The sequence below is a fragment of the Botryllus schlosseri genome, chromosome 13 (assembly GCF_051294905.1).
Source record: "Botryllus schlosseri isolate E-star chromosome 13, Bs_hap1, whole genome shotgun sequence".
NCBI classification, from domain to species: domain Eukaryota; kingdom Metazoa; phylum Chordata; class Ascidiacea; order Stolidobranchia; family Styelidae; genus Botryllus; species Botryllus schlosseri.
Window position 1 is genome coordinate 22269081 of NC_137248.1, and position 22796 is coordinate 22291876.

A 22796-nucleotide genomic window follows, 5' to 3' on the forward strand; every position below is an offset into this window, starting at 1 on the left:
TACCATCATAAACGACCTTTGGTATGAGGTGGTTGACCAAAAGGAATAGCTTTTGCAGGGGCTTTAGGGGGGCTTTTGAAAGCTCTTCCAGTCCCCTGCCCAGAACACCAGCCATAGAGGACAGTGATCCACCATGCCCAATCTCGATACCGAGATATTTGTAGGGGGCCTCGGGCTTAAGGCCAAAATCGGAGGCCGGCGGCTTAGCGCCGGCTCGCTCCCGCCTCACTGAATGAGCGAAAAAACGACCAGAGTAGTGGTATTTCACCGGCGGCGCCTCTCGCGAGGCGCCTCCCACTTATCCTACGCCTCTCGTGTCTCTTCACAAAGTCGGACTAGAGTCAAGCTCAACAGGGTCTTCTTTCCCCGCTAATTCCGCCAAGCCCGTTCCCTTGGCTGTGGTTTCGCCAGATAGCAGACAGGGACAGAGGGAATCTCGTTAATCCATTCATGCGCGTCACTAATTAGATGACGAGGCATTTGGCTAGTCATAGTGGGCGTCAATCATAAGTTCATGAGACGGCGCAATAATCTTCCCAGCCAAACCCTACACCGTCAAAGTGACTGTTCCCACTTATTTGCCGAATTCATGACCGGAGTCACGGGGCTCTGCTGGACCCCACTGCTAACCATCTTTCGGGTTTGAATCACCGATCTACGTCGGACCGGCCGCTACAGCTGTACCATTCCCCAGCCCGGGTGCACGCACGCGAGCCGCTTTTGCGCTTCATCGAAGGGGGTCCGGCCCGCCGACGGCCAGTCACCGGTTTCAGGGCGTGGCTTGTCCGTTGCTGCCCGTATCCTCGTAGGACCTAAGGTCAGTCTAGATCAGTGGTTCCCAACGTGGGCGATATCGCCCCCCAGGGGGCGATTTGTCGGTCCAGGGGGGCGAAAATAGCCAAGGGGGCGATAGGGGGGCGAAAACGGACGAAGGGGGCGATAGGGGGGCGATGGCGCGTTGAAATGGCTACATTGGCGTCCATGACCGTAGCTGCCACACCCAATCCCCCAATTGAGATGGGGGGCCCGAACTCGAAGGGGGCCCACAATTTTTTCGTGAATTAACATTAATTATAGAGTATTATTTTGAAAATTTAGGCAACTTTTTCAAAAAAATTTTGCGCTGCGCGCCATTTCGTGGTCGTATATTTCTTGCTTATTGGATACCCTTCCTCCAAGAAATATTACCCATGGGGTATAGAAATGGGCATCTCGGCGTCAGCCATTATCACACCATTGCGCACCAAAACATATGAAGTTTCAGGCCATGTAACGTGCGACTCCGAGCAGTGTGCCAGAACGAGAAAACCTTGGCGGAAAAGGACTGCCTTTATGCTGACCGACTTCGATATATATACGATATACATATATATTTAATTGTCCATAGGCGCCTAAATGGCTGGCGCCAAATGTTCCTGTCCTGTCCAATCAGAACCCCACAAAAAATACCATCTCGCAGAGAAAAATTAATCGCCAGTGCAAAAATACCAATTTGAAATCGTGTGCGTCTTTTAGTTTAGTACGTATGGGCGATTTGAATATCTTTTAACATAGCAGACAGGCCACGAAATGTCATTACGTAGCAAAGTCATTATACCCTAGGGTCCGCCCGAATATGTTCAATTATTATTTACGGGCCCTTGTCCAAGACACGTCACTCAGCTTTACCGGTAAATCTGAATACATGAGCAGAGAGAGGATAAAACATTGACAGCAATATTTATGCTATTCCCGATCATATTGACCGATTCAATCATGAATAATAGCAATTTTTCGCGCTTCGCGCGAATTAAGCCGTCTTACTAAAGAGTCAAACAATTTGTGCTGAGAAGTAGCGGTAAAGAGGTATCGGGGGAGTTGGGTCTGAGGGGTGCAGAAGTTTGCTTTATCGCCCTATGGAGGGGGTCAAGACCAACGTATTGGGGGGAGGGGCTGACGAAGTGCTGTTACGGTTCTTTGGCAATCAAGTCGGAGAAATCACCTTTTTGTTAGTCAACTCATCACAATTTAGCTGGAAAAGTGTAATTTCGAGGTCGAGCGGAAAAGTTGACTTTTTTTCTTATTCAACTCGCAGGTGATTTCAGTCTGTATGCCCATTTTTGTGTTCCCAATATTTGGGGGGCGATGATCGGTGTGGAGTTTGAAAAGGGGGCGATGAGTCGAAAAAGGTTGGGAACCACTGGTCTAGATCATGGTTTTATCGAATTTAATACACCGAGGCGGCAGCACCACCACGGTAGCTTCTACGATTAGTCAAGAGAGTTACTGCGGCTTGGGTAGCAATGTTACCCATAGCGAAAGAATACCACAAGCTGTTGCTGATAAACTACCTGTGGAAGAGTTTTCACCCACTCTAGCTACTCCTATGCAGTTTCAAACCTTTACAACATGGAGTCCTCCTATTCACCGTATTGAAGGATGTTCGCTGCCAGAACCTAATATAAGGAGCAATCACCGTGTTACTGATCGGTACTTATCACCATCTCACCAAGAACCTGTGGCGCCTGTTTTAATCAGCCAACATCAAGACCAACGTCGTTCTGCCGGCCACGTTTCGTCAGTTCCAGTGCCTACCTACAGAAACAGTTTTCTATCTTACACTGGGCCGGCTATCCATAATCAAGTTAACGCCGCTACCTTATCAAGTGAGCGGAACAATATTCAGGTTACCGCCCAATCAGGTATGTCATATAATGGCCAGTACTCGGCCACTCATAATGGGCCGGCTAATGCAATCCATTTTAGCCAGGCTTTCAACCGTGTGAAATGCCTTGTCATAGTTTTCCGCATTCTGCAGCCGCTAACGCCAACCATAGTGAGCTACTGCACCCGCCACAAAATCCCATAATTCCACCTTCTCTGCCTGTAACTCACCAGGTACCAGTCTTCACTGATAGTAGAATGAACCCGTGGGGTGGCATGTTGGGATCGGTGTAACGCGGTTTTGATCTACAAACTATTCAAATTAGTAGCTTCAATGGCGATCCCCTTGATTACCATAGGTTCACCAATGAATTTGATTGTTCATTTGATCCCGAAGATGTTGATCCTAATGAAAGGCACTCTGCAAGAACCAAACTAAATAAGTTGATAAGTCTTTGCACGGGAAAAGCCCGCTCGGCGCTAGAGTGCTGCCGCATTGGGAGGCAAGATGATGCCGCTTATAAATATGCTCGAGATGTCTTGTACGACAACTATGGTCGCACATCCTATGTTGTAGCAGCATTTATTGGACAATTGACTGATGAAACACCAGTCGATACTACAAATTTACAAATGCTTATAGAGGCATCCGACCAGCTACAAGCTGCCAAACGGGTCCTCGAACAATGTGATTCAATATCCCAAGTGAATGCAACTGGTGTTTTTCACGGTATCTTGAGTAGATATCCCATTTCATTTTTGAACCGTTTTCTCGCAAAGCATGTCGGCTTCCGTTCCAGATCGGGGACGTCTTGCTGCCTCCCTCCGCAGGGGGTTAGGTCAGGCTTCAAAGTGGTTTAGCTACGATTCATAACCTGAGGGGGCTGCTACTTCCCTCAGGGTGTCCAATGATCATCGGCTATGTGCCGGGCGCGGGCAAGTCGCGACACCGACATCATATTACCCCTCTCACCCCGGGGGGTTTCACCTTAGGACGTACTTGAGAGATCAGTTGGCGACCAGACCACAGGCCTTGTTTTTGAATTTCTCCGACGATCTCGTGGGACTGAGTCGCCGTGGGCTACTGCCGACCCATTTTGTCCGGTACCTCACGCTACCGGTAGAATATCCGGGTATTCGCCAAGGCGGCCAGGCCATGAGGCCTTGCGATATTCGTGTCGCACTTACTCGGCCCTCGAGTCCTTAAACTTTTCCACTTTTTACTCATTCTACTCGAGTACTTCAACGCGGCCGTACCTTCGGTCCGCGTTTGGTATTTGCTATTTTCACCACTTCCACTTGATCGAGACTTACCTTGAGCTTACCCGGCTGCTGTGAGTTGAGACAGACACAAACCCGGTTTACCACCCACCTCCATTTATTCACCACCACCACCACCACCAATGACCATCAATGTCAGATCCTCGGGTCCCTTCCACCACGAAAACGGTTTCGGACCATGCCGGCGGTTGCGCTCAACACTCTTAAGGTCGCAATCCTCAGGTCCATTTTCCTCACCCCAATGGTCTGAAGGGCGGCCACCGAGGTTGCAGATCAATGACCTCGCCAAGACAGGGTGGCTGTTGCGACTTTCGCCTCCGTCGCTCCTGAGGTAGCTTTAGCCCAGTTCTTCACTCCGTCCGTGTCGTATTTATTCTTCTTTCTCCGGTGGCAGTCTTCCAGCCGGGCTACATTTCCATCTGCAACGACCTGGGCGTCGATGATCCATACCGTCCTTCCTCCAATGCGCCAGCACAAAATGTCCGGTCTTTGGTTTGCGCCCCCGATAGGGATGACCGGTTCTACAAGCGTCTCATAGCCATTCCTCGTGAGACTAGCCACTAGAATGTTTACCACCGCGTTGTGGCGATTAACCCGCATGCCCCACGTCTCCGGGCAGGTCTGGCTGATATGGCCGATTGTCTCTTTCTTGCGGCTTGAGTGGCACCCCATCGAGGGGCATTTGTCATCCTTATCCGGACGTCCTCGAGCTCCTCTGCTCCGTGTGTGGGCGAGATTTCCCCGAATCTGAATGGCATCAATGAATGCCTTCCCGCTTAGTAGGCTCGAGCCATCCGTGATCCACCAATGCTGCCAGGGGACTAGGTGAGCTTCGCGGAGCCCCGATCCGTCCATTGTTCCGTGCAGCCACCTCGCATAGGCCTCTGTTTCTTCGGCTAGATTCTGCACCTGTTGTCCCCGAATTTTGGGGAGTTTCATTTCATGCAATATCCGTCGCACATGGGCGGATCGGGCTAGTGCCTTGATTGTCATCTCCTCCGAGTCTTTCAGCTTTAGGAAGCGTTCTTTTTTGAGAAGTACCAGACGGCTTTCAAGTGGAGGTATACCCAAGCCTCCAGATTTTGTTTTTGCGTAGAAGAACGGAATTGAGGTGTCCCGCGGAAGGTGTAGCCACTTCCTTATTTTACCTCTAATGAGGCGATCCAAGTTTGCCAATTTCCCCTTTGTATTCGTCGCCAGTGTACCATCATAAACGACCTTTGGTATGAGGTGGTTGACCAAAAGGAATAGCTTTTGCAGGGGCTTTAGGGGGGCTTTTGAAAGCTCTTCCAGTCCCCTGCCCAGAACACCAGCCATAGAGGACAGTGATCCACCATGCCCAATCTCGATACCGAGAAATTTGTAGGGGGCCTCGGGCTTAAGGCCAAAATCGGAGGCCGGCGGCTTAGCGCCGGCTCGCTCCCGCCTCACTGAATGAGCGAAAAAACGACCAGAGTAGTGGTATTTCACCGGCGGCGCCTCTCGCGAGGCGCCTCCCACTTATCCCACGCCTCTCGTGTCTCTTCACAAAGTCGGACTAGAGTCAAGCTCAACAGGGTCTTCTTTCCCCGCTAATTCCGCCAAGCCCGTTCCCTTGGCTGTGGTTTCGCCAGATAGCAGACAGGGACAGAGGGAATCTCGTTAATCCATTCATGCGCGTCACTAATTAGATGACGAGGCATTTGGCTAGTCATAGTGGGCGTCAATCATAAGTTCATGAGACGGCGCAATAATCTTCCCAGCCAAACCCTACACCGTCAAAGTGACTGTTCCCACTTATTTGCCGAATTCATGACCGGAGTCACGGGGCTCTGCTGGACCCCACTGCTAACCATCTTTCGGGTTTGAATCACCGATCTACGTCGGACCGGCCGCTACAGCTGTACCATTCCCCAGCCCGGGTGCACGCACGCGAGCCGCTTTTGCGCTTCATCGAAGGGGGTCCGGCCCGCCGACGGCCAGTCACCGGTTTCAGGGCGTGGCTTGTCCGTTGCTGCCCGTATCCTCGTAGGACCTAAGGTCAGTCTAGATCATGGTTTTATCGAATTTAATACACCGAGGCGGCAGCACCACCACGGTTTTGCTCAACGCAATTCATCCCCACCCAGTAGGCTGCGCTCATGAGACTTGGAGGAAGATTCGGCTTGCCCTAGACATCAACTCGTTACTCGTGCCCACTTCTTTGTGGGACCCTTGTCTTCATACTCACTTGCTTACCTGAGGACGACTTCAGTCATATTGCTCTTGATTGTTTCTTGATTTGAGGTGAGGCTCTTTATGGCACGTCACTCTGCCTGGTGGGGACATCCTCAATGAACCCTCCACGTCAGGTCATACCTCTTGCCGGTCCGAGAATTTCACTTCTAGCGGCAGGGCATGTTTAAGGCATCGAGGATGCCTTGTTAGACACATGAGATTGGAGGGGCCGCCGGCAACACTCCCCGGTCCACCGGTGACCATGATCACTCGTACCCTTTGGGTAGGCACTTTTCACCGACCGAGCCACCGAGGTGACACGTTGATTCCCGACCTCTCGGCCGGGAGTTCGACATAATGCGGACCCTGACCGAGAGGTCGGGGCCGCGGAGCCTGACCCCAGACAAGATATTTGCTACTGGCGCCGCCTCGGCGCTTGTTTTGGGGCGCCGCCGCGGCGCCAGCTTCTACGACCAATACTTACCAACACACTGCTGTTCCCCTTCCGCGTCCCATACTCACCTTCGTTGCTCGAGGTGCGGATCCTGGCCCGAGGCCTAGGACCCTCCCAGGGGTTTTCGCCCCGTCAGATATTTGCTACTGGCGCCGTTTCAGCGCTTTGTTAAGCGCCTTCCCGGCACCGGCTTGTCCAACCGATACTCACCATTTCCGCTGCTTTTCTCGTTCTGCGTCCCATACTCGCCTTCGTTGTTCGAGGAGTGGATCCTGGCCAGGGCCGAGGACCACTTCGGGGGCTTTCGCCCCTCCACGTATATTTGCTACTTGTTTGCCGTTTGGCATTTATCACCAATCATACCCAAAGGTTACTGATCGGGGCGAGTCTGTCGCCCTATGCTTCCGCGGCATACGGTTCCGCACCAATATTCGGTTCCACATCCTGCCGCACCGGGCTCGCCCTCGCCCGGCGCTTCTCCATCACACTCAGTGATGATCCGGTCTGCGCCCCACCCGGGAGCGAATCGCAACCATTTTCGCCGTTCCAGACAGTGTCCGGACGGTAGCCAGTCTAATATCTCGTTTTGATAACCCGATGGTTATTAAGTCCTCGAGGGATTCTGGCGACCAGCAGCCTCTCCAGGAGAGAATAGCTGAGGTCACTCTCACCGACACTCTATCCGTATGTTCCTTGACCCATTCAATAACGGATCTAGTGGCATACCGGGTCACTTTGGTTTCATGGGCTCCCTGCAAGACGTTCTCTCCGGCTTTGGAATCGGAGGTGACCTGAACGTCTATAACCCAGGCTGTATCGTTCGGCGGGCGCCAGCAGACAATATCGGGGCAGAGGTAGCTAGCCCCTTCACGGATTCTCGGACACTCAAGGACATGCCACCTGTTCTTCTTCAGGCAGTCAACTATTACCTTTTGCACGCTGTCATGTCGAATGGTTCGGAGGCCATGCATTTCGGGGCACGATTGACTTATATGTCCAAGTGTCTCGCGTTTCTGATTTCCCTTACATCCGTCTGCCTGACAATAGGGGTTGGCTGTAATTCTCCCCCGCGCTCCGCGGCTCTTGGTAAACAGGAGATTGCCTCGGACCTTGACGGCCTCAACAAAGTCCCGCCCCTTGAGCAAGCTCGACCCGTCAGAGACCCAGCTATGTTGCCATACTGGGACTTCGTCTGCTTCTTTCAGGCCGGCCCCATCCTCTGACCGATGGAGCCACCCGGCAAACACTGCGTCTGCCGCCGGTAGGCTGGTTACCGGCTCCCCGTTGATCTTGGGTGTTCCCAGTTTCCTGAGCACCTCCGTGACATGTTCGCCATGCCCCAGAGCTCGGACAACAGGGTAGTGGCTCTCACGTAACCGCTCAAGCCGGGCTCGCTTGAGGAGGATCATCCGACTCTCGAGGGACGGAATCCCCAGTCCTCCCTCCGTAATTCTCGCGTGGAAAAACGGAGTCGGCGTATCACTCGGCAGATGCAACCAGCGTCGCACTGCACTTCGTACTTTCACATCGTATGCGGCTAACAGGTGCGGCTTAACCTTTCCCAACGAACACCCGTATGTAAGTTTGGGGAAAAGGTGATTTCGTAGCAGATATAGCCGTTGTTGCGGCTTTAGGGGAGCATCAGACAGAGCCTTTAGCCCCTCCTCCAGGCAGTTCCCGACCTTCGCCCTACAACCGTCAGCCCCCGTCTCGATACCGAGATATCGATAGGTTTCCTCAGGCCCCAGGGCGTCCACGGGTGTTCCATCAATTCCAAAGCGGTTGGACGTATCCACCATCCACCGTTTCCGTTTCCCATCGGCCTTGATGACCAAAGACCTGCATTTTGCAGGATTGGCCACCAGACCCGCCAGCTTGAGACAAGATAGGAAAGTCTCTAACTGGGTTTTCATTCCGGCCGCTGATCTTGTTAGCAGCGCCATGTCATCGGCAAAGCCGAGGGCACTTATCACCTCCCCCTCGATGGTTGGCCCGATTTTCTGAAGCTTGCTCAATGCTTCGTCAATCACTGCGTTGAACAAAATGGGAGACAGGGGGTCCCCTTGACGCACACCGCGCCTGACTACGATCTCCTCCCCATAGAGGTTGGTCGAAGCTCCGCTGTAGCAACTACCCAGATACCGTGCAAAGGGCTCCGGGACGCCTAGGCGCATGGCCGCTCTGAGGATGCTCTCATGCTTAACTGAATCAAACGCTTTACGCAGGTCAAGAAAGACCACGTTGAGGTCCGTTAGGGAGCTTTTAGCCTTTGTTATTACCGCGTCAAGGAGTGTAACATTCTCCGCGCACCCGTCGGTCGGGATGAACGCTCGCTGGATAGGATTCAGCTTTAAGGCTAAGCTCAGCCGCCACGCCAGGATTTTATGAAACGTGCGGACTAGCATCGGACCAATCGTGATGGGGCGGTAGTCACCCGGAGCCTTTGGCTCAAGCGTTTTCGGTATTAGCACAGTCCTTGCCCGTCGAAAGGGTTTAGGAAGCACCCCACTGAGCAACCATAGGTTGAACAGCTTCGTGAGACAAGTTGTCGGCAGTGTTCTGATATCGGAGAGCGTCATACCATCCGGTCCTGCTGCCGAAGGTTTCGAGGAGGACACAATGGATCTCACCTCAGCCTCTGTTATAGGATCGAGTAACCGCCAGTGCACCGTTACTGGTGTAGGGACCTCTCTAGCGTCCGTTTCCGCCTCGCGACGCATCAGGTCGCCCCAGAACTCGATCATCGCTGCTCGGTTCGGGGTCTCTGACGAAGGCTTTTTCTCCCAGCCGCGGTTGAGGACAAACCCTGCGCATGCCTTTCGATCTCGCTTATATAGGCTCTGCGTTTTGGCAAAGTGGATTTTCTTTTGCTCTCGTCTGGACACACGACGCTTCTCACTAGCGGGTTTTACCGTGGTCCAGGTATTCACAATGGGTTTTGCCTCAACTCGGGCTAGGAGGATTTCCGCTTGCTGTTCTAATTCCGATACCAGATCCTGCCCCTCGGGTTCCTTCCCGATGATTTCGTCAAGCAACAGTTCTGCGCCCTTATCTTTCACACCCGTTCGGGTCGAGGGCTCCAGGGAGTCTAGGTATGAGTACACCCTTTTGACTCTGTTCGTTCCTGTACCGATATCATCGGTAACTGTCTCACTGCCAAATTCATAGGGGGGCAGTAGGTCTGGACATTCCATAACCGTTTCTAAATCCGAAGACCTTCGGTCTTGAATTTCAAGCGCTCGCCTCGCTTGTATGTCCCTCACCAGGGCCCGATAATTCGCGTTCTTCCTGCGGCAATCAATAGCGTCAAAGGAGCGCTCTCCGTGCAATGATTTTGTTAGTTCCCGACTTAGGTTAGCAACCTTTTTACCGGATTCAATGAGGCCCGCCTCGTTCGAAGCTAGTAGGCGGTCCTCCTCCGGGCTCCATCGGGGGCGCTTGCTTGGAGCAGCGTCAAGCATCTCAGAGTTGACCACGCTCTAGTGCCTCTTCCGCCTGTGCAAAGCCAGTCCTGTTCCGGTGAGGAAGGACAAGGGACAAATATCGCATTTGTGTAGCTGAATGCTACTCCGGCCCGGTCCCCTTGCAGGGGGCTGGGAGCCTTCCACTAATCCTGGGGTCGCAAACGCCCCTCCGTCTGACCTTGTAGCCATCACAGATTACAGAATAGACTATATATATATCTGCTTAGGATTAGAGATGTCTGGAAAAAGCAAGTTTTGGTTATACTCATTCTATTTTGACCGTAAATGCAGCGCATCACTGATCTGTCTCCGAAGAGCTCACAATATACCTCTTTGGACCGAATATCGGTCATCCACATAGGGATTCACCAGCTTTTGACATCCGATGTCGCGCCAGCTTCCTCATGCTGACGTCCGTATTTCGAGGGACCGGGGCCTAAAGGCGTTTGGTCCCGGTCCCTTTTGCGCCGGCATGGCCGGCACCACGTTGTCTCGCGCTTGCTTGCAACCGAGGGGTGTATCTAAGCCCCTGGTTTTCGTCGATTCTCATGGTTCGACTAAGGGGTCCGACTTACGCCGGCCTCCGCGGATCATAGCCTTAAGAGAGTCATAGTTACTCCCGCCGTTTACCCGCGCTTGGTTGAATTTCTTCACTTTGACATTCAGAGCACTGGGCAGAAATCACGTAGCGTCAACACCGCGTTGCGACCGTCGCTACGCTTTGTTTTAATTAAACAGTCGGATTCCCCGGGTCCGTACCAGTTCTAAGCCGGCCGTTGATCGCCGGCCGAGGCGGGTCGCGAGACCCGCGCCGCCGCGGCGGTCGGCGGGCAGGGCGCGCGCGCAGGTCCGGGCTCGCCCCCCCGCGAAGGGGGGCCCGCCCAGTCCGGCGCGCGCCCGGCGCCCGCTTCGCGCCGAGGCCCGACCGACCCGGCCCTCAGAGCCAATCCTTTTCCCGAAGTTACGGATCTGATTTGCCGACTTCCCTTGCCTACATTGTTCCGTCGGCCAGAGGCTGTTCACCTTGGAGACCTGCTGCGGATATGGGTACGACCCCGCGCGAGAATCAAACCGTCTCCCTCGGATTTTCAGGGGCCGCCGCGAGCTCGCCGGACGCCGCGGGAAACGCGACGCTTTACGGAGCCTCCGACCCTATCTCCGGGCGAACCGATTCCAGGGTCTCCGCTCCTTACCAAGAAAAGACAACTCTTTCCGGGACCCGCGACGGCGTCTCCGAGTTCGTTTGCGTCGCCGCGTCGGGCGCCCGGAGGCGCCGACCTCCGCGTCGGGGCTCGGGAATATTAACCAGATTCCCTTTCGGCCTCGGCGGGGGCGAAGACGAGCAACGCCCCCCGATCGAAAACTGCGTTCGCTTGAGCCTTAGGGTCGGCTGACCCACGTTCAACTGCTGTTCACATGTGGAACCCTTCTCCACTTCGACCTTCAAAGTTCCCGTTTGAATATTTGCTACTGCCACCAAGATCTGCACCGACGGCTGCTCCGGGCGAGCTCGCGCTCCGCCCTTCGACGCCCGCCGCCGCGCCCTTCCTACTCGTCGACGCCTAGGGCCGTGGCTCGGCTCGCGCCGCGTCGACGGCCGGGTGTAGGCCCTACGCTCCAGCGCCATCCATTTTCAGGGCTGCGCGATTCGGCAGGTGAGTTGTTACACACTCCTTGGCGGGTTCCGACTTCCGTGGCCACCGTCCTGCTGTCTGTATCGCGCAACACCTTTTGTGGGCTCTGATGAGCGTACGCGTCGGGCGCCTTAACCCGGCGTTCGGTTCATCCCGCATCGCCAGTCCTGCTTACCAAGAGTGGCCCACTAGGCACTCGCATTCTCGATCTCGATCTCGCCCCGCTCCAAGCCGAGCGAGCGGGGCCTCTTACCAATTTAAAGTTTGAGAATAGGTCGAGGACGTTTCGTCCCCGGGCCCTCTAATCATTCGCTTTACCAGATAAAACTGCGAAAAAGCGCCAGCTATCCTGAGGGAAACTTCGGAAGGAACCAGCTACCAGACGGTTCGATTAGTCTTTCGCCCCTATACCCAGGTTGGACGATCAATTTGCACGTTAGAATCGCTACGGCCCTCCACCAGAGTTTCCTCTGGCTTCGGCCTTCCCAGGCATAGTTCACCATCTTTCGGGTCCCAACGGGAACGCTCTCGCTCGGCCGCCCCGGCTGCCTTGACAAGTAACATTATCAGACATGAAAATGATACTATCACCTAATATAGAAGTTAACACACGTCAATGTGCTTCGGAATTCACGAGAAATTGCTTACTAAGAGAAGTATATTCTTGTCTACACGATAGTGGAGAGAATATTTAAAATGTAGTAAGCAGGCCGATGGGTATTCGTTGGGTTGTATAAGCATAAAAAACATTCCCGCGCGCTCCTTAACCTAACTCTTCCTAACCCTATACCACCTAATACTAAGACACGCGCGCGGGAATGTTTTGACGTGTGTTAACTTCTATATTAGGTGATAGTATCATTTTCATGTCTGATAATGTTACTTGTCAAGGCGATACAAACGTAAGCTCAAACTACTTTAAAATTTAAAGTCTTACCAAATTTTATCTAAGACTGAAACTGTCGAGTACCGATAAAGTATTCTAAAATCTAGTCCCTTTTTACGTGGAGGGAGAACATAGCGAAGTACTTGTACATTTTGCAGTACTCGAGTATAGGTTTGGCCTGCTTGCGCTATACTTAATGAAGTGATTAACTATTTACACTGCATCTACTTCTATTTCAGAGTTTTTCGCTTTTTCGACCAAACTATACCTTCAATACTTACTTTTTAACTCACTCGGAAATCATTACTTCTTGTACTTTAGTAGGACTTTACTGCTACAATGTACTTCTTTCAGTGGACCAGTGGTCTTGGTGAGTGTTGCCAGTTTCATCTATATCCTACGAAAAGCTACTTGAGTACTTCACGGGTTCGTATCATCGCAAATAATATATTCTAAACATGTTTAGATAGCGAGGAGTTGTAATTATAGGTGAAAGGGACAAATTTTATCTAAAACTGAAATTGTAAAGTATCGATAAAGTAGTCTAGAGTATTTTTTATGTTTATTCAGCTCAACGAATATCTTCATACTGGCCTGCTTACTACATTTTACAAATTTTCTACGCTAGAAAAATCGCTGTAACATGATAAGTATATTATAATTAATCTTATCAGCGCGGTACGGCGCATTCGAGTAAATTCATTAAATTAGCTTATGTTTATGAAATTACTTGGTTTCCGAATTCTATTTAAAACTGAAACCGACGAGTATCGGTAAAAGCAGTCTTAAACCGTAGTCACTTATTACGTGGAGGGAGGCGATGGCGAAGTACTCGTGCATTTTGTAGTACTCAAGTATAGGTTTTATCTGCTTGCACTAAACTTAATCAAGTGATTAACTATTCACACTGCATCTACTTCTATTTCAGAGTATTCGGTTTTCAGGTAAACTATACCTGCAATACTTACTTTTTACCTCACTCGGAAAGCATCACTTCTTGTCCTTTACTAGAAATTTAGCGCTACTAAATGTTGAAATGTACTGTTTTCAGCGGTCTTGATGAGTGGTGCTAGTTTCATCTATATCCTACGACGCATTTTCGCGCTGCAGAATGACTTATCGCAATAAAAATAACAAAACTACTTCGAGAATTTGCGAACTCTCACTGCGCGATATTTGAGTTTTACGAAGTAACCTTCAAAGTGAGCCTACATCATGGATGTTATCCAAAACCACATAAAATTGCGTAAAACGTTAATACTCTAGGTCTATTACTGTTTAATACTCTGGCTATCATGAAGTTGATGTACTCCAATATCATAAGGACTTGAGAGTATGTGGTGCATGTAGGCAAAAAACCTACTTGGGTATTCTCAAGAAGTACGAGTACTTCTATACTTAACAACTCTGAAAGTTAGCGCAGTTTGTGGCATTTGTATGCAATCGAAATTTGCGTGCTTCTCACTTACCTTATGTTAATAGTTTTCCTTTTTATCTACTTTACAAGATTCGGTGTAGAAGTTTATTGAAAGTGTAAGAGTTTAGCAAAAGCAGTTTTTGATAATAGCACTTGTCAAGGTGATACAAACGTAACCTAAAACTACTTTGAAATATAAAGTCCTAAACGTAGGTAGTTTCTCCTGGTAAGTAGAAGTGTAAATATCCTACAAACATAACCACATATATCAGTTACTTTTCAATCCCTAATTGTACTTGTATTCCAGCAAAATTACGAATCGTTGAGTATCGAGCGATAGCCTATATCATACTTGCGGAAAACAGGGATTTGATACACGAGTATCAGATTAAAGTAAATTGAGTAAACTTGAGAGGTTATTAGTGATTCTGCTGGAGTTTATATGAAGAGAAGTCATGATAAAACCTTGATTATTTCAGAAAAGAATAGAGGGCTTCTCTCGATATTTTGATAGTCTCCGTCGTACTGTCGGATGTCATGAAATTGTATACATGCCATCTAGTACTACGGAAAATGTCAAGGCTGGTACTCAATGGTTCTGTTAGTAATTATATGGAATGTGTGGGAATCGAATTGGAGCGTAAAGTATGCTCCTATGGCATAGAGCCCTACGAAATAAGTCCACATACCCCGTAAAATTCCACTCCAAGCGCGGCTGCTTAGCTCAAGCGAACAAGTATTTCGTACTTTAGGTGTCAAATCATCTTTCTTATGATTAATAAGCATAGGAAGAATTAATCAGAAAATTTTGTACAGTACCGTAGGCATCGATTCATTGAGTGAAATGGGCTTCCTTATCTTAAATTGAAACGGACAGAATAAATCGAAACAATTTGCAGAGTCCCGTAGGGTTCAAGACATAGCTCAGGCTGAGATTACAGCCTAATAACGAGGGCATCGAGTGGGATGTTATAGGAAGCAAGACGAATCATTGTAAAAGTGTTGAAACTTAATTAGCCCTACATATGTAATTCCATCACTAAAGTTGATCACGCATAGGTACGTGCTACGATCCCGCAAACACATTCACGCTAAGTTGGTATAAAACTGCGTTAGTTTTAAAGGTGTTCCATCATGAAATGTGTGATGAAATTTAGCATGGTGCATTGCCATAATGCCCTACAACTACGTATCAAGTTTAGAGTTGGGATTCAATGTTAAGAATGGTAATTCCGTTATTAAAGTTGGCTATGTATGGGTACGTGCTATACGCTCCCGCAAAACAGATGTACGCAAAAAGTCGATGTAGAGCCGCGTTAGTTTTAAAGTTGTTCCATGATGAAATGTGTGATGGGATTTGGTACGGTGCATTTTTATAATGTCCTATAACCGCGTACCAACTTTCAAGGTGGGAATTCAATGTTTAACACGGTAATTCTGCTATTAAAATTGACTATGTATAGGTACATGCTATGTTCACGCAAAACAGATATGCGTAAAAGTCGGTATTCGACTGCGTTAGTTTTAAAGGTGTTCCGTCATTAGATGTGTGATGAAATTTAGCATGGTGCATTGCCATAATGTCCTACATCTACGTATCAAGTTTAGAGTTGGGATTCAATGTTAAGCATGGTAATTCCGTTATTAAAGTTGACTATGTATAGGTACGTGCTATACGCTCCCGCAAAACAGATGTACGCAAAAAGTCGATGTAGAGCCGCGTTAGTTTTAAAGTTGTTCCATTATGAAATGCGTGAGGAAATTTGGTATGCTGCATAATCACAATGTCCTACAACTACGTACCAAGTTTCAAGGTGAGGAGTCACATATTAGCATGGTAATTCTGTTATTAAAGCTGACTATGTATATGTACACGCTACCGAAAACAGATTTAGGCAAAAGTTGCTATAGAACTGCGTTAGTTTTAAAGTTGTTCCATCATGAAATGTGGGATGACATTTGGTATGCTGCAAAATCACAATGCCCTGGAGCTCATTTAGATACGTTTTTAATGTAGTTGCACATTCTAGTTGTTTCGGTGTAAGGAAAAAATCATTCGATAACTCGATACAACTAGTTAACACGCGTTGATGTAACTTTCCTCATTTGTATGCATAGCCTACGCGAAATTGGTTACCGAATTTTTCGATTATATTTATATTCCGTATTTTATTTAAAACTGAAACTGTTAAGTACTACTTAAAGTGTTATAAAATGTGAAAAAGTGTACAAGTAGAATTATTATTATGTCATGAATAAGTAGTTTACAAATTCATGCGATTTTTCTTGTTGCGAACCGGGATAAAATGTAATTTTTCGCTCTTTTTTATTTTTTATTTTTTCAATAAAATTAGTGTTCATTTTACAAAAAAACGTCGTGTAAAGATAAAGTACTTGTACATTTCGTAGTTCTCAAGTATAAGTTTTCAAAGTATTACCTTGACAAAATTTTCAGAATAGCAACTTTTGCGTAAAGTCTGTCTTGCATTTAGTTTGGCAGCTCTGAAAGCAAGCAAAGTTTGTGGTATTTGCGCAACATCGAAATTTGTACATTTCACGCTTATCTTATGTCGAAAACATAAGTTAGTTAAAAGTATTTCGAATCATGGGTATGGATAATTTTAAAAAACCAAAATATGTGGCATCCAAACTTCGTAAATATTTTCGATTAGTTTTTTCGATTCTATCTACTTTAAAAGACTCAGTGTAGAAGTTTCGAAACTTGCATGAATTACAAGCTACATAATACAATTAGTTAACACGCGTTGATGTAACTTTCCTCATTTGTATGCAAAGCCTATGCGAAATTGGTTACGAATTTTTCGATTAGTTTATATTCAGAATTTTATTTAGGTACTACTAAAATAGTTACAAAATATGAAAAAGTATACAAGTACAATTAATAATATGTCATGAATAAGTAGTTTACAAATTCATACGATTTTTCTTGTTGCGTTCCGGGATAAAATGTAATTTTTCGCTCTTTTTTATTTTTTCATTTTTTCAATAAAATTAGTATTCATTTTACAAAAACGTCGTGAAAAGGTAAAGTACTTGTACATTTCGTAGTGCTCAAGTATAAGTTTTTAAACTATCAACTTGATAAAATTTTCAGAATAGAGACTTTTGCGTAAAGTCTGTCTTGCATTTAGTTGCCAGCCCTGAAAGCAAGCAACGTTTGTGGTATTTGCGCAACATCGAAAATCGATAAAGTAGTCTAAAACCTAGTCACTTTTTACGTGGAGGGAGTACATAGCGAAGTACTTGTACATTTTGGAGTACTCAAGTATACGTTTGGCCTGCTTGCGCTATACTTAATGAATCATTCCTGTGTCATAAACACTTGAGTAGTTGGTGCGTGTAGACAAAAACCTACTTGAGTACATAATTTTTATTTTTCAATAAAATTAGTATTCATTTTACAAAAACGTCGTGTAAAGGTAAAGTACGTGTACATTCCGAGTACTCAAGTATAGGTTTTCCTAGTCACTTTTTACGTGGAGGGAGTACATAGCGAAGTAATTGTACATTTTGGAGTACTCAAGTATACGTTTGGCCTGCTTGCGCTATACTTAATGAATCATTCCTGTGTCATAAACACTTGAGTAGTTGGTGCGTGTAGACAAAACCTACTTGAGTATGGGATTTGGTATGGTGCATTGTTATAATGTCCTATAACCGCGTACCAACTTTCAAGGTGGGAATTCAATGTTTAACACGGTAATTCTGCTATTAAAATTGACTATGTATGGGTATATGCTATGTTCACGCAAAACAGATATGCGTAAAAGTCGGTATTCGACTGCGTTAGTTTTAAAGGTGTTCCATCATTACATGTATGATGAAATTTAACATGGTGCATTGCCATAATGTCCTACAACTACGTATCAAGTTTAGAGTTGGGATTCAATGTTAAGCATGGTAATTCCGTTATTAAAGTTGGTTATGTATGGGTACGTGCCAGCACCGTAACTGCCGCACCCCAAACCCCCCAATTGGGGGGGCCCGAGCTCGATGGGGGGCCCAAAATTATTTCGTGAATTAGCATAAATCATAGAGTATTTTTTGAGAATTTATGCAATTTTTTCAAATTTTTTTCGCGGTGCGCGCGAATTCACGTAGCCATTTATCTTTCTTATTGGGTATTGGGCCATTACCGCGCCACGACCCAGCAAGACATACAATCAAGTTTTAGGCCATATAACATGCGACTCCAAGAAGTGTGCCAGAACGATTGGCAGCGAGAAAAGCTTGGCCGAAAAGGTCTATGCCGTTATGCAGATCAAAGACTTCGCTATATATACAAAATACATATAGGTATAATTGTCCATAGGCGCCTAAATGACTGGCGCCGTATGTTCCTGTCTTTGCAATCTGAACCTCACAAGACAAATACCATCCCGATGGGAAAAATTTTATGCCAGTGAAGAAATAACAATTTGAAATCGTGTGCTTCTCTTAGTTTAGTAGCCTACGTTTGGGCGGTTCTATATTTTTGGATATAGCAGACTGGAGTCACGAAATAACATCATGTAACGAAGTCATATCAACGGTTCCGCCCGCCCGAAGATGTTTAATCATTATTTACGGGCCCTCCCGTTTTCAAGACACTTCACTCAGCTCTACCGGTAAATCTAATTACGTGAGTAGAGAGGACAATAAATTGATAGCATATTATATATGCAGTCGCCGATCTGATTTACCGATTTTATCATAAATTATCGAAAATTTTCGCGCTTCGCGCTGGCTCTTAATACAGTACGGGTAATTTCGTGACAAACGAACAACGTGATGGGGGGGTCGTTTTATCACCCTATGGCAGGGGCGGGAACCTTCTCCAGTCGGCGGGCCGGATATAGGCAAATTAAGTAGGCCTACTTGGTGGGCCGGATTGCTGAATCGATACATTATTCGCCCATTTATCCACATATACAAGGTGTAAATCGTATTTAATGAATGTATTTTAACGACAGCAATGTCACTTCAAAGCCATTTCTCGTCGGTAATGACCAACACAATGTGGATGCGCCGCCATGTCTGCTTCTCTCTGATCAATCAACACACGGTGCAATCACTAATTAAGATTTCAACGCGTTCGATAAGCCCGGTACCCCAAATTTACCAAGATATCGATTCATCAGGGGTTAGTAGGTGGCGAGATATCGTCGATGTTCAACTGTGTGGCCTATTTCATCCCGATATTGAATTCATGCTGGCCGCGGCTTCTATATATTTGAAAAGTGGCCCGCGACCCGTTTTGAGTTGGCGACCCCTGGCAAAAGCGGTGTGTTACAAAAGCCTAGAAGTGTGCTGTGCTACAAGTCGGCGGTTACGGAATCAAAAATAAAAAATATCGGCCTGGTGTAAATGGCCATTGCAGTCGACAAATACCACGATTAGCACAAACGATATTAGGGTTGAGTACATCGCAATGTCGACAATGTAAGTCTTCCGGCTTCGACGAACTTACGCGCATGCGCCACTCTCGCACGCTGCGCAGTGCGCATGCATGTATATAATAACATACAGTCATTAAAATTTGACGTAGTAAGCAAGTAGTGGGGAATCTTGGCAGATTGTAGCCGCGGAAGACGGAAAACTGTCCGCGGGCCGGACAAAATTGCTTCGCGGGCCGGATCCGGCCCGCGGGCCGTATGTTGCCCGCCCCTGGCCTATGGGAGCCCAAGACCCACGTTTTTGGGGGCCTGACGAGGTGCTGTTTCGTTCCTGCCAACGGGTATACGCCCGAAGATGTTGAATTATTATTGAGTGGTCCTACCTTTTCAAACACATCTCACTCAGCTCTACCGGCAAATCTGATTACGTGAGCAGAGAGAAGATAAAAATTGATAACAATGTATGCAATTCCCGATGATACTGACCGATGAAATCATGAATACTAGAAATTTTGCGCGCTTCGCGCGCTTAGGCGACAACAGCTGACACACTAAAGAAACTCCCATTGAACATGATGAATAGTGGTAAACAGTGCATCGCCGGAGGGGGGTCTGGGGGGCGAAGCCCCCCAGACGTCCGGTCTATAACACTATGGGGGGCCCAAGACCAAAGTTTTGGGGGGGGGCCTGACGAAGTGCTGTTACGGCCCTGGTACGTGCTATACGCTCCCGCAAAACAGATGTACGCAAAAAGTCGATGTAGAGCCGCGTTAGTTTTAAAGTTGCTTCATTATGAAATGCGCGAGGAAATTTGGTATGCTGCATAATCACAATGTCCTACAACTACGTACCAAGCTTCAAGGTGAGGAGTCACATATTAGCATGGTAATTCTGTTATTAAAGCTGACTATGTATATGTACACGCTACCGTAAACAGATTTAGGCAAAAGTTGCTATAGAACTGCGTTAGTTTTAAAGTTGTTCCATTATGAAAGTAAAACATGAGTAACTTAACAACATTTCGACTCATAGGTGTGGATAATTTAAAGTACATAGTATTAAAGTCAATAATGCATCGGTCGCAATTCTGCTCGAATACAAGTACAAGTAAAGATTTCAAAGTAAGTAAGTGGTTATGTTCGTAGACTAACTCCACTTCTACGTAACGATTTTTCAGTAAGTAGCAGTGTTGGAATCAAGTCACTACCTTCGAGTCACGAGTCAATCGATTTTCAAAGGTGACTCGAGTCAAGTCAAGTCACTCGATTTTTGGAGGTGACTCGAGTCAAGTCGAGTCAAGTCAAGTCAAGTCACGAGTCAAGTCAAATTTCAAGTCAAGTTGCCTTTTCGATGTATGTATGAGGCATGATTACGTCATTGCAATTTGCTAGCTGTCTGAAATACAGTTTGAGTGGTCATTGGTCATTGATTCCGAACCGATGAACGAATATAGAGTTAAATATACACGCAAGAAGGCGCTTTATCGCTCACATATACGTAGAACTGTTACACTACGTAATTGCATAGCCTCAGTTTATAGTTACCAGCCAAAATAGAGAATAGGGAAACGAATTGATAAGGCAATACGTTACCCATTTACAAATAGATATGATACCATTCGAGCCTGCGCCAATGGTTGAGGACTATATAAACTAATTCGACTTCAATTTCAATAAAACAATCGGTTTGGTTAAGGTAAGATGAGAACAGAAATAGACATTCTGCTATTCTATTACTTTACCACTAGAGTTACGACAACGTAAGCTTTAAGCTTCAATCACTTCGTTTGCAGTCAATCTATTTGTGAGAGAATAATCGAGGCTCGGTGAAATGCACGCTTATTGAATGAATGATTGGTCGCTCTCAGTCTCACGGGTTACGCAAGCGTTTCGCGAACAATCCGAGCATATCCAAGATACAGTGATTTTTATCGACACCGATTACTTTATGACTTGAAATTGACTCGTGAATTTTGCTCCGAGTCACGAGTCAATCCACATTTCTGATTCGCCGAGTCAAGTCAAGTCAAGTCATTTTGGCAAAGTGACTCGAGTCAAGTCAAGTCATGCGGAAAAGGTGACTCGAGTCTGACTCGAGTCAAGTCATGACTCGAGTCATCCCAACACTGGTAAGTAGTTATGTTTTAACGGGTTTTCATAGAAATTTGCTTACTTTTATAACTTTATATTTTGTGAAGTATAGAGTAGTTTAAGGTTATGTTTGTCTAACCTTGACGAGTGCTATTGTCACACTCTATCACCATATTTACATCATGGCTATCCCAATGATGTTGACTAAATTTACGGCTTCAGAACGCGCTAATTAGACCTAATCGTTATAACGCTGGGTTCGCGTACAGGCATCGGAAGTGTTTCTATAATTAAAGTCCTGCGAATCGCACGCCTGCGGCTATAGTTCGTTCGATTATTTTCGCTTGGGATTCGCGTATATGCTACTAAGCTGTTGCGACTTTAGAAAATTATACAAGACTATTCGGAACGCGCACATGCTAGTGATTTGTTTCCGTAGCTCCGAACTTGAGAATCGCTTGCCCGCGTCTAATGAAATTAAGTCGTAAAATGTGGAGGCTGCAGAGACCGTAACTTGTATACATAAAATCAAGTTTAAAAATATGGACGGATGAGTTATCTCTGACCAATAGAGTAATATAACTGCCTATAGTTTAGTGATCCAATGCTGGAATTGTACTTATGTCACATAGAACTCGGACACTATCGATGAAACTCACATAAAATCATGCGTAGTTGATCATGCGAAATGTACGTATAATTTCAATACATAGCAATAAAACCGCGAGTTTAAAATAAAAGTTTGGAAGTAGGAATAGGCGAAATCCCATTTTATATTAATTAATTACAGTCTTTGCGAACATACATAGTCCGAAATATACAAAAATTATTTCTCGAAAGTTAACGCACTAATATTATCAAGACGCATTTCACTAATACAAATATACATAATAGAATATCCAGGAAAATACACATAACAGAATAAGTGGGCATCGAGCCTATAACCTACTGCAGTCGCCTAATTCGTCTGTGATGACATCATAAACCGGGCATAGTCCACTGCAAATTATATTATGAGAGAGTTTACATTCTAAATAGCCTGAGGGTGCGTAACAATTTCAGGTAACTACACTACTTATATTCCAGTGAAGAGATACCAATTTGAAATCGTGTGCGTCTTTTAGTTAAGAAGCCTACGTTTGGGCGATTCTATATTTTTTTGATATAGCAGAAAGGAGGTCACGAAATAACATGTTACTGAATCATACTAACGGGCCCTACAATTTCCAAGACACCTCACTCATCTCTACCGGTTAATCTGATTACGTGACTAGCGAGGACAAGAAATTGACAGCAATATATATGCAATTCCCGATCATATTGACCGATTTTATG

The 22796-nt window shown here is 46.7% G+C and overlaps 1 long non-coding RNA gene and 1 pseudogene across 1 annotated transcript; one reads left to right on the plus strand and one right to left on the minus strand.

Annotated features, from left to right (window-relative positions):
• Positions 1–5291: 5291 nt before the first annotated feature.
• LOC145453320 (uncharacterized) lies at positions 5292–10791 on the plus strand. Its single transcript, XR_013919722.1, has 2 exons — positions 5292–5613; positions 10635–10791. It is a non-coding gene; the product is annotated as an uncharacterized LOC145453320 (long non-coding RNA).
• A 253-nt stretch (positions 10792–11044) lies between these two features.
• On the minus strand, positions 11045–12851 carry LOC145454855 (large subunit ribosomal RNA; annotated as a pseudogene).
• Between the last annotated feature and the right edge of the window lie 9945 nt (positions 12852–22796).